Raw genomic sequence first — 11,307 nt, forward strand, 5'->3', positions numbered from 1 at the left:
GCAGGGGCCCTGTGCAGCCATCGCTAACATGCTAAAGGAAGAGCAGGAGCTCTGTACAACTATCACTAACATGCTAAATGAGGAGCAGGGGCTCTGTGCAGCCATCGCTATCATGCTAAAGGAGGAGCAGGGGCTCTGTGCAGCCATCGCTAACATGCTAAAGGAGGAGCAGGAGCTCTGTACAACTATCACTAACATGCTAAAGGAGGAGCAGGGGCTCTGTGCAGCCATCGCTAACATGCTAAAGGAGGAGCAGGAGCTCTGTACAACTATCACTAACATGCTAAAGGAGGAGCAGGGGCTCTGTGCAGCCATCGCTAACATGCTAAAGGAGGAGCAGGGGCCCTGTGCAGCCATCGCTAACATGCTAAAGGAGGAGCAGGAGCTCTGTACAACTATCACTAACATGCTAAAGGAGGAGCAGGGGCTCTGTGCAGCCATCGCTAACATGCTAAAGGAGGAGCAGGGGCTCTGTGCAGCCATCGCTAACATGCTAAAGGAGGAGCAGGGGCTCTGTGCAGCCATCGCTAACATGCTAAAGGAGGAGCAGGGGCTCTGTGCAGCCACCGCTAACATCCTAAAGGAAGAGCAGGAGCTCTGTACAACTATCGCTAACATGCTAAAGGAGGAGCAGGGGCCCTGTGCAGCCATCGCTAACATGCTAAAGGAGGAGCAGGGGCCCTGTGCAGCCATCGCTAACTTGCTAAAGGAGGAGCAGGGGCTCTGTGCAGCCATCGCTAACATGCTAAAGGAGGAGCAGGGGCTCTGTACAACTATCACTAACATGCTAAAGGAGGAGCAGGGGCCCTGTGCAGCCATCGCTAACTTGCTAAAGGAGGAGCAGGGGCTCTGTGCAGCCATCGCTAACATGCTAAAGGAGGAGCAGGGGCTCTGTGCAGCCATCGCTAACATGCTAAAGGAGGAGCAGGGGCTCTGTGCAGCCATCGCTAACATGCTAAAGGAGGAGCAGGGGCTCTGTGCAGCCACCGCTAACATCCTAAAGGAAGAGCAGGAGCTCTGTACAACTATCACTAACATGCTAAAGGGGGAGCAGGGGCTCTGTGCAGCCATCGCTAACATGCTAAAGAAGGAGCAGGGGCCCTGTGCAGCCATCGCTAACATGCTAAAGGAGGAGGAGGGGTCCTGTGCAGCCATCGCTAACATGCTAAAGGAGGAGCAGGGGCTCTGTGCAGCCATCGCTAACATGCTAAAGGAGGAGCAGGGACCCTGTGCAGCCATCGCTAACATGCTAAAGGAGGAGGAGGGGTCCTGTGCAGCCATCGCTAACATGCTAAAGGAGGAGCAGGGGCCCTGTGCAGCCATCGCTAACATGCTAAAGGAGGAGCAGGGGCCCTGTGCAGCCATCGCTAACTTGCCAAAGGAGGAGCAGGGGCCCTGTGCAGCCATCGCTAACATGCTAAAGGAGGAGCAGGGGCCCTGTGCAGCCATCGCTAACTTGCCAAAGGAGGAGCAGGGGCCCTGTGCAGCCATCGTTAACATGCCAAAGGAGGAGCAGGGGCCCTGTGCAGCCATCACTAACATGCCAAAGAAGGAGCAGGGGCCCTGTGCAGCCATCGCTAACATGCTAAAGGAGGAGCAGGGGCTCTGTGCAGCCATCGTTAACATGCCAAAGGAGGAGCAGGGGCCCTGTGCAGCCATCGCTAACATGCTAAAGGAGGAGCAGGGGCCCTGTGCAGCCATCGTTAACATGCCAAAGGAGGAGCAGGGGCCCTGTGCAGCCATCGCTAACATGCTAAAGGAGGAGCAGGGGCCCTGTGCAGCCATCGCTAACTTGCTAAAGGAGGAGCAGGGGCCCTGTGCAGCCATCGCTAACTTGCTAAAGGAGGAGCAGGGGCTCTGTGCAGCCATCGCTAACATGCTAAAAGAGGAGCAGGGGTCTTTTATACTCTTAGCTGCTCTGCCCTTAGCCAGTCAGACCCAGTCACTGGATTATACCACAGTTTGAGTCCCTACCCTGACCCCTGCTCTGGAGTTGGAAGCTCCAGGCCTGTTCCAGATGGAATGCAGCCCAGCCTGAGTTTTCCCAGGAAGCCGCTGTCTGAGTCGCCGGCGGCCATGACTACTGCAGGTGATCGCGGCTACTGTTGCCAGCTGCAGCTCCGCTCCCCCGCAGCGCCTCTCCAGGGCCCCTGGCTGCGCTGATGAGGATAATGACGGGTGCTTGCTGCCCCTCCCCCCATACATGTGTCTCCTTCTTCCTGCCTTTTATAATCAAGGTTATCAATGGCCCAGTTATCGAGTGTAACTAATGGATAGCTGAATACATTCCACTGAATTACTCCTCCTGCAATGAATCCATCAATATATCATTAGTACTAGTGGTACTTAAGGGTGTAACGTTTTAAAAGATCCTCATGTCCCGTAGATTTTGAGGGACAGAGTTCTCTCTTAGCAAATGATGGGACACAGCAAACACAGCACAGGAAATTCACAGGTGATAAATAAAATATGCGTCCTTAACAAATTCCTTTTTAACTGATGGTTTGCTCCCTTCTTAAGCCAGAGATGTAGAGATTAATTAGCGTAATTGAGTTCTATTACCGAGGTCCTTTTAATTTTTTAGTACATCTTGACTCTTGGCTTGAGATTTTGTCTTTTTAATCCTGAAGCTGGGATTTTTTTCCCAGGATTTTATTTCCTTTATAAAAAAAGAGTACGGGCCTTATTTAGATGAAGTTCACACAGCTTCATGTATCACCTTGTTACTGCGTAAAAATACGTGTTTGCTTAGTTTTTATAAACATCCATCCATCCATTCCATGAGCAGTATGGGGTCACTGTGCGCCTGGAGCCTATTCCAGGAAGCTTGGGGCACAAGACAGGCGAGCTTTTGAATATCAAAGGGGTTTCTATAAAAAGCCCTGCTTTTCTTTATTGTTTTTCTTGTTGCCGCAAAAATCTTCCACCTAGAGAAGTTTCCCGATCCAGTCCTTGGGGCCCCAGACAGTCCATGTTTTTGCTCCCCCTTAGCTCCGCAGCAAAAATGTGGACTGAATTGGGAAATACTGGCCTTATAATAGCCAATCCCATGTCAAGAAGAGGCAGTGCATATGAACTAATCCCATCCCAGTAAAACCATGGGGGTGGCGGGGCGGGTGTCCTCAGAGCATGTGGGACACTCTTTTTTCCAGTCCCACAAAACCACACAGAGGCCAAGAACCAAGAACCAAGAACAATGGGAGAGGACCACGCTGTGAATGGGAATAACTCAGACCTGGTACTTCTCCTGTTTTTCCATAGGATAAAACACACAACCCGCGGGTTAAATCATGGAGGTAAATGTGCTGTGGTCGGCCAGTAGAGAAGGATACCCCCACGCAGCCACGTGACTGTACGGATTTACCACCCACGAGGACGAAGCACGCTAATTAAGGCTAAATGTGGGTAGCTGATTGGATGTGCCATAAATGGCCTTGGGCAATAGAACATTAATTAGAGTATTAGAGAATTAATTAGCTCTGCTATTAAAGAGCAGAGGGTCCCAGCGACTTGCTTCATTCTGTTGTTTTTACTCAGTTACCAAGTGGGCAGCAGTCTGGGTGAGTGGGTGTGTGGGGCATGTAACCGCAGCCCGCTTTCAGATGCGTGATTTCTGTGCCGGAATGTTCTGGCATGCCTGTGTGGGTCCGGCTTCCCCACTCGAGGGGCCACGAAGCTCATGGAGAGTCCCGTCTGTGCTCCGAATATGCCTGCTCGCCAGATCTCCCGAACTCTCCTCACGCCGATCTTCCAGCTCTAGTGTTTTGGGGCCGAGTAGCCTGGAGGCCTCGCTGAGGTCAAATCTCACCCACAAATCCCGGGAGCTTCACAAGCATTCCGTTCCGCTTCCCGTTTTCCAAAATGCCAGATTGACCCTGCATCTGCGCCTGCTGGTGTAAGAGAGCAGCCTGCCTGCACCCCACCCCCCCCCACCCACGTCTGTCAATAAATTTACTTTGCTCTGACTATGGAAAGGCAGACCTGTAGGCACCAGCCTGTGCTGAGCTGCACAGTGTCCCCTGCACTTAGAACAAATTGATTTCATGAATTCACTTCCCGCCAGGCAGGAATTCCACAGCGCGTCGTGCTTTCTTGACGTGAAACCGCTCACGTGCATAATCCCGACCCAGCAAACACCCAGTGCTCGTAAGCGCTGCTATAGCGGACCCGATCACTGTTTAATCAATTGCCGTATTTATTTAAAATCCTTTAAATATTGGCATCCGGGCGCCGGGAAAAGGGTCACATGAGCATGACGCACTCGCTTGCTCTAAACAGAAAGCAAACTCCGGAACAGAAGGCTAATTGCACATTATCTGAGCTTTCACTCTCGCTGCGGATCGGCCCTCGCTCTCATTCACACAACAGAGGTGACCGGGCGGAGTGTGGCTGTGAGACACCGCGAATGGACGGCCGCTCGGAAGCGTTGACTGGAGATACTGCAACGGGTGTTTATGGGAAGCTTCGGTGATGACGAATCCACCAGTCTATCGGTCAAAACCTATCAGTCAAACAACACCACTTTAAAGTGATGCTTTCTTTCACCACAAAAAGCTCTTTGGGAAACACCTGACAGAACCGAGCATTCGAGAAATCAGAAAAAAAAAAAAAACTCAACGCCAGTAATGGTTTCATGACCCTAGGATAGACAGCACAGCACTGTTTCAAGAAAAAAAGGAAGGAGGATATTTAATGCTGAGAAATTGAAAGACACGCCTCTTGCCAGCAGGTGATTGCAAGGCATCTGTGCCTTGCTGTAGAGTCAGCCTCAGGCGAGGCGGTCCATCCATTCTCCCAGCCCGCTGCCATTTAATTGGTGGACGTGCGCCTTTGAAAAAGGGCTAACTTCTCCCTGCGGCCGAGCTGTCAGTCACAAAGGCGGTCGCTGTAGAGTCACTAGGAGCTGAATCTGATCCACTTAACATCACAACTCCTCAATACTGTAGCTGCTCGATTTGCTTCGGGATGCACGATAAGGCCTCGGCTCGAGTAAAGTGACAGGTCTGACGTCGACCCCTGTCCCCTTCCTCGCCCATTTAGCCAGAAACACCGAACTACCCTTAGAAAGCGCTAATCTCGGTTAAGAAAATGACCGCTTAGTGACACGTAACGCTGTCATTATGGGGTTTAGTGTATGGTCGCTCTCGTGTCTACAGTGACAACCAGGAACGCCTGAGAGAGAGCAACCCAATCTGAGCACGTATGCTGAGGTGGAGCGTCTGTAGGGAGACGAGCTGAGTGGGGCCCTGCACCCGACTCTCCAAACGCAGCTGATTGGTATGCCTACTCAGAGAGTCCATTCCATGCCTCCGAACACTCACCAATATAATCATGACTGCTAACTGCTAACAGGTTACTGTTAACAGCAAAAGCCACCCTCCAGAATGACTACAAAGATTAATGGTTTTTCTGCTCCTATGGTAGATACTTTGGTAAGCCACCTGGTTAGGCTGAGTATACGGAAGCTGGAACGCAAAACACAACACATATTCAAGTCTGTCTTTCGCACATCTATAATGCAAGTGATAGTAATAAAATATTAATGTTCTTCAACTGTGTTTTGCACCTTAAATGAAGCTGAAAATGGAGGGAGAGCCGTGTTAATCTTCAAACGGCATCTGGAGTCTTCTTTCGGTACGGGATGGGTGGAAATTAGGTTTTAAAGTGTGTCCCACACTATAAAGTGTGTTGCTGTATCGCCTTAGGATGGCATAGCTAAACACGGTACCTCATTTACGCATATTCTGAGCAATCTTCTAATACAGGAAGTGAGGTTTGTATTGTCTTTGAAAAATAAGTCCAAAGCACATGTCCCATTCCCCTTCATGGGCAACAACCTTGAGTCGAGGTGGGAGGTCGCAAGAGCAGACAAATAGAGATAGCCTTTTTGCAAAACGACACAGAAGACCAGTTCATTAAGTATTTCGCAAATCTCATTAAATTACCACCGTTTTTCCCATAAGGCCATACTTAATATTTTAAAGTTTTTCAACCTCAGGCTATCAGAGAGGCATGCATAATGCATATCGTTAGTAAACAACAAGATTTTTTTAGTGGGTGCGTCAAGAGCAATAAACAAAAAGGTTCTTGCATTGCCCCATCTTGGTCTGCTTTGGACATCCAAGAAAAACACCCCTTTTAAGTTGTAAGGTTGTATTTTTGTCACGTGAGACCTCAAAAGCCACCTGGTGATGTCACCGAGCCAAAAGGTGATGTCACTGAAACAAACGGTGATGTCACTGAACCAAACGGTGATGTCACTGAGCCAAAAGGTGATGTCACTGAAGCAAACAGTGATGTCACTGATAGCCTAGTGCAGATGCAGTTGGCGACTCGATTTGAGCCTTTGATTCCTAGGGGAAGGAGCTGAACTGGACCTACAGATCAACTCAGTAAAACATGTCTGTATTAAGGGGTCAAATACTACGAAATGTGAAAATCGCTTCAGAGACAGTTTGTTTACCAAACACTTTAAATGGAAAACATTTGTTACGCCATCCGAGGGAAATACATCCATTAAACCTCCTCTTACATTTTGTATGTCACTCATACAACTGAGGGTCATGGTAGGAATGAAATGTGGATCTTTGTCAATATTTATCGTTGGTATAACAAATGACTTCTTGTCACTGGACCCCATTTTCTCATGTTAAGAATTAAACGTGATACTAGTAACAATTATAAAGATGGTACAGAAAACCATGGCGGGTGGTGTTTTTATCCAGTGCAGCTACACCTGTCAAGTTGAAGAAATTACATGATCAAACAGGCAAAATGTCCCTTTTTATGAAAAATACCCACAATGGATGATGAGAATGTCCTGTTTCTGGTGCTATTCCCCTTTACGCACTTCAGAGAAATCTTCCGGAAGGGTGGGACCGCCCACCCACGTAGGACGTCCCCTATGCGCTGGCGTTTTGGTCCTGGTCTGTCCAATGAGTGATGTTAGTAAGCAAGGGGGGGGGTGTATATACTTCGCATCTGCTCCTGAAGCCAACGCTTTCAGAAACCTTGAGCGATTCGGAAGCCATACCAGAAAAAAATGCTTCACTGTTAAGGGTCAGAAACACATTAACACCCACAGTAGTGGGATTAGCAGGGCCGAATGCAAGGAAATGACGCAATTACACCGCCGTGAAATAACTGCACTGGACGGGAAGAACTTAAGCCGTTAAAGCTGGGATATTTGGTAGATAGGCTCACTGGAGTAACTGGAAAGCACATCTAGAACAAGTGCTGGCCTTGTGAACTAGAAATTGTTGTGGATTTATAGCATTATTTAGGGGACAGTGAATGGGTATAGTGGGGGCACAGTAAATGGGTATTGCGATGGAGGGGCACTGGAGGTGCAGCGTGCATTCGCAGTGAGGTGGTGGACAGACCTGACGGAGGACAGAGACGGTGAAGCGGCTGTCCCTTGCCTGGGGATAAGTGCAGCCCTTGGGATGCCCTAGGGCTACAGCCACTGCTCCAGCTGCTTCGCTCTCTAGAAAACGCGAGTCTTCCTGGGATTCAGATCTCTGCACTGCAAATGCTGTCCCAGGACAGCAAGAAACACTGCATACTTCAGGGAGCTGGCGGAATGCAGAAGAGCTCATCCCCGTGCGGGTCCAGAGGGGGCCTCAATCCGAGCATCAGTCACAGAGCTCTCGCTGTGCTCCAGAATGATGGATACTGGGGCTCTCTGGGCAAAACAATTAAAGCACAACCCTGTACTGGGTAAGCTTAGTTTAAATTCAGATGGATAGTTAACAATTATGTATAATTATATGCAATTCCATAGATAGTAACAGTGCTTACATATTCACTGGTTTAAGGTTAGTTTTAAATGACAGAGGTTACTTAAACTTGACGTGCCTTTTTGGGAATTCGAGCAATAAAAATTTCTGTATGCCAGCTGTGCAGCTGTTTTCCCTCTAAGACCCATCTGAGGTTTTGCACAATGGAAATGTATGTCAAAACCGATTCCCATTTGTGTCGCTGTAAAGAGTGAGTTTCAGTAAAAAAAAATGGCTTTGGGTACCGCTAATGAGAGTGAAATGCACTGTGATCTGGGCCCCTGGGTAACAGGAGCCTGCACCTACCGCTGAAGATCTCCCAAAAGCTGCACCTCTGCTGCGTTTAAAAACTTTGCTGACACACGGACAGCGGGCCGAACTCGGAACATCTCCTTCCTGAAAAAGCACCAGCTGGGATTTAGGGGGGCATATTCTAGCATGTACAGTCATGTGAAAAAAAAGGACAGCCATTAAATATTTAGTGCTTTTATTAAGAAATATCAATATATATATACATATATATATAGTTCTGTCAAATTATATTTGTAGATAATGCATTATGTGGAAGCGGCATGGTGGTGCAATGGTTAGCACTGTTGCCTCACACCTCTGGGACCTGAGTTCGAGTCTCCGCCTGGGTCACATGTGCGTGGAGTTGGCATGTTCTCCCCATGTCGTCGTGGGGTTTCCTCTGGGTACTCCAATTTCCCCCCACAGTCCAAAAACATGCTGAGGCTAATCGGAGTTGCTAAGTTGCCCTTAGGTGTGAATGTGCCCGGGGATGGGCTGGCCCCCCATCCAGGGTTGTTCCCTGCCTCGTGCCCATTGCTTCCGGGACAGGCTCCGGAACCCCCGCGACCCAGTAGGATAAACGGTTTGGAAAATGGATGGATGGATAATGCATTATGTAGATTTTGCACCACCTATGCAAAAACAAGAAACAAAATTAACTTTTTTAACAATAGAAATTACTAAGATGCCAATTCCTACTAAGGAAAAAGTTAGGACACCTTATGCCCTAATATCTAGTATGTCCCCCCTTGACTGAAAAAAACCTCAATAAGATGTTTCCAAAACCATATATCAAATCTCTGAATTCTCTGGCAGAAAAAGGTTTCCTCCACCTTCCAATGCAGAATTCCTTAAGCTGTGATGTTTGAAAGGTGTCTTGCCTGCCCAGCCCGTTTCAAATCACCCCACAGCATCGCAATAAGATCTGGGCTTTGATTTAGCTATTCCAGAACTCTCCATTTCTTTCTTCTAAACCCTTTCTTGGTAGCTTTATTAGAACGTTTTGGGTCATTGTCAGGTTGCATGGTCCACCCCCCTCACTTCAGCTTCAACTTCCAGACAGATGATCTCACATTGTCCTCATGCGCCCTCTGATATGATGAAGAATTCATACTGGATTATATGATGGTGAGCTGGCCAGGTTCTGCTGCAGCAAAACAGCCCCAAACCATGACGTTTCCACCCCCATACTTCACAGCTGGTATGAGGTTCTTTTGCCCAAAATCTATCTTTGGTTTACACCAAACATGTCCTCTGTTACTGTATCCAAATAGTTCAGATATAGATTCATCTATCCAAAGCACAATGTTCTAAAAGTCCCGGTCTTTGTCTAGGTGGGTCTCTGGAAAACCTGCCCAGCTGTTTGTTGACAGCAAGAGTTTCCTCCTTGCATGCCTCCCATGTCAATCAAACTTGTGCTATGTCATTCTGATGGTAGATGCATGTACTTTGACATCAACTGTGCAAGAACTTCCTGTATGTACCGTGATGACATTGTAGGATTTTTGGAGACTTCTTTCAGCATCTTGCAGTCTGTTCTTGGGCTGAACTTGCCAGGACAGCCTGCCCTGGCCATGTTGGCCATTGTTTTAAAGGATCTGCACTTGTAAATTCTTTTCCGGACAGTGATATGGCCAGTTCCAAACTCTCTTGAGAGAGTTTTTATATCCTTCCCAGACTCATATGCATCTACAGTCTTCTTTCTGAAGACCTCGGAGAGCTCTTTGGATCTCACCATAGTGACAGCACTCACTTCAACAATCAAGAGCAAACCAAACTAAATGTCTGAGGTTTAAATAAGGCAGGCTCCGCCAAAAAGCTGTGTAACAATGTTCTAACCATTTTCACCTGAAATTCACCTGAACCTCATTCTAGGCATTTAAACAGTAATGAATATGAGGGTGTTCTATTGTTTTCCTCAGTGGAAATTAGCATCTTAGTTAATTTCTTTTGTTAAATAAGTGAATTTGTTTCCTGTTATATGTTAATATATATATATATATATATATATATATATATATAATAAAATCTATATTTAAATATATTTAATACTCATATATTTAATATGTAATTTATATTATATATATTTAATGGGGGGGGCGGCATGGTGGTGCAGTGGTTAGCACTGTTGCCTCACACCTCTGGGACCTGGGTTCGAGTCTCCGCCTGGGTCACATGTGTGTGGAGTTTGCATGTTCTCCCCATGTCGTCGTGGGGTTTCCTCCGGGTACTCCAGTTTCCCCCCACAGTCCAAAAAACATGCTGAGGCTAATTGGAGTCGCTAAATTGCCCATAGGTGTGCATGTGTGAGTGAATGGTGTGTGAGTGTGCCCTGCAATGGGCTGGCCCCCCATCCTGGGTTGTTCCCTGCCTCGTGCCCATTGCTTCCAGGATAGGCTCCGGACCCCCCGCAACCCAATGGGATAAGCGGTTTCGAAAATGGATGGATGGATATTTAATGGGGTGTTATAATTTTTTCACATGACTCTATACTGAACACTTCAAAAACAAAGGGAAGTCAATGACTGTTTTTCCGTTGTATTTTAGGGAAAAGACACATAAAGAGAAATAGATGTTACTTGAAGAATTAAAACTCCATTTTTCATAATTTCAGGTGATTGGTTTTAAAACTGAGGTCAATTTCTAACCAGGCTGGCCCTTCAATGCACTTCCGGATGGACAGCGAATGCTCCCTGCAATCGGCAGAGGCAGAGTCTGGAGACTCCTACTGTGCTTTGTCTCCATGTGGGATGGAGCCTCACATGGACGCGGGACGTCCACAGGCAGCGACCACAAGGACCGTATCCCCATGATCCTGACCGTACTGGATCAGGTAATATCCTGGCAATGTGAAAGACATCAAATTGTATAAGCCAACCCGCATGGGTTGCTACGGGTAACAAAGTCAGCTAAACAGAGATGCTGTTTTCGATTTGCGTTTCTGACAAACCATTTATAAATGTGAAATTCAGTTAATGAATTACACCAGAGCCTCGATCCCACCAAAAGGACCCTGTGAACCGTTACCCTCCCCTCTACTTTTTCTGAAAAGCTGAAGACTTTGCGCAAAAAGCACAACCTGATATTAAAATCACACAAATGGACTTCACCAGTAAAGGCACATCACCAGCATGCACGAGGACCTCACTGCTTCTGGCCCAGTGAGGGCATTACGGAGAATCGCCAGCTCGTTTTTGGAAGGCCGCTTGGGAGACCACAGGGGTGATTAGAGGTGACA

This window comes from Brienomyrus brachyistius, chromosome 3 (assembly GCF_023856365.1).
Source record: "Brienomyrus brachyistius isolate T26 chromosome 3, BBRACH_0.4, whole genome shotgun sequence".
Taxonomy (NCBI): domain Eukaryota; kingdom Metazoa; phylum Chordata; class Actinopteri; order Osteoglossiformes; family Mormyridae; genus Brienomyrus; species Brienomyrus brachyistius.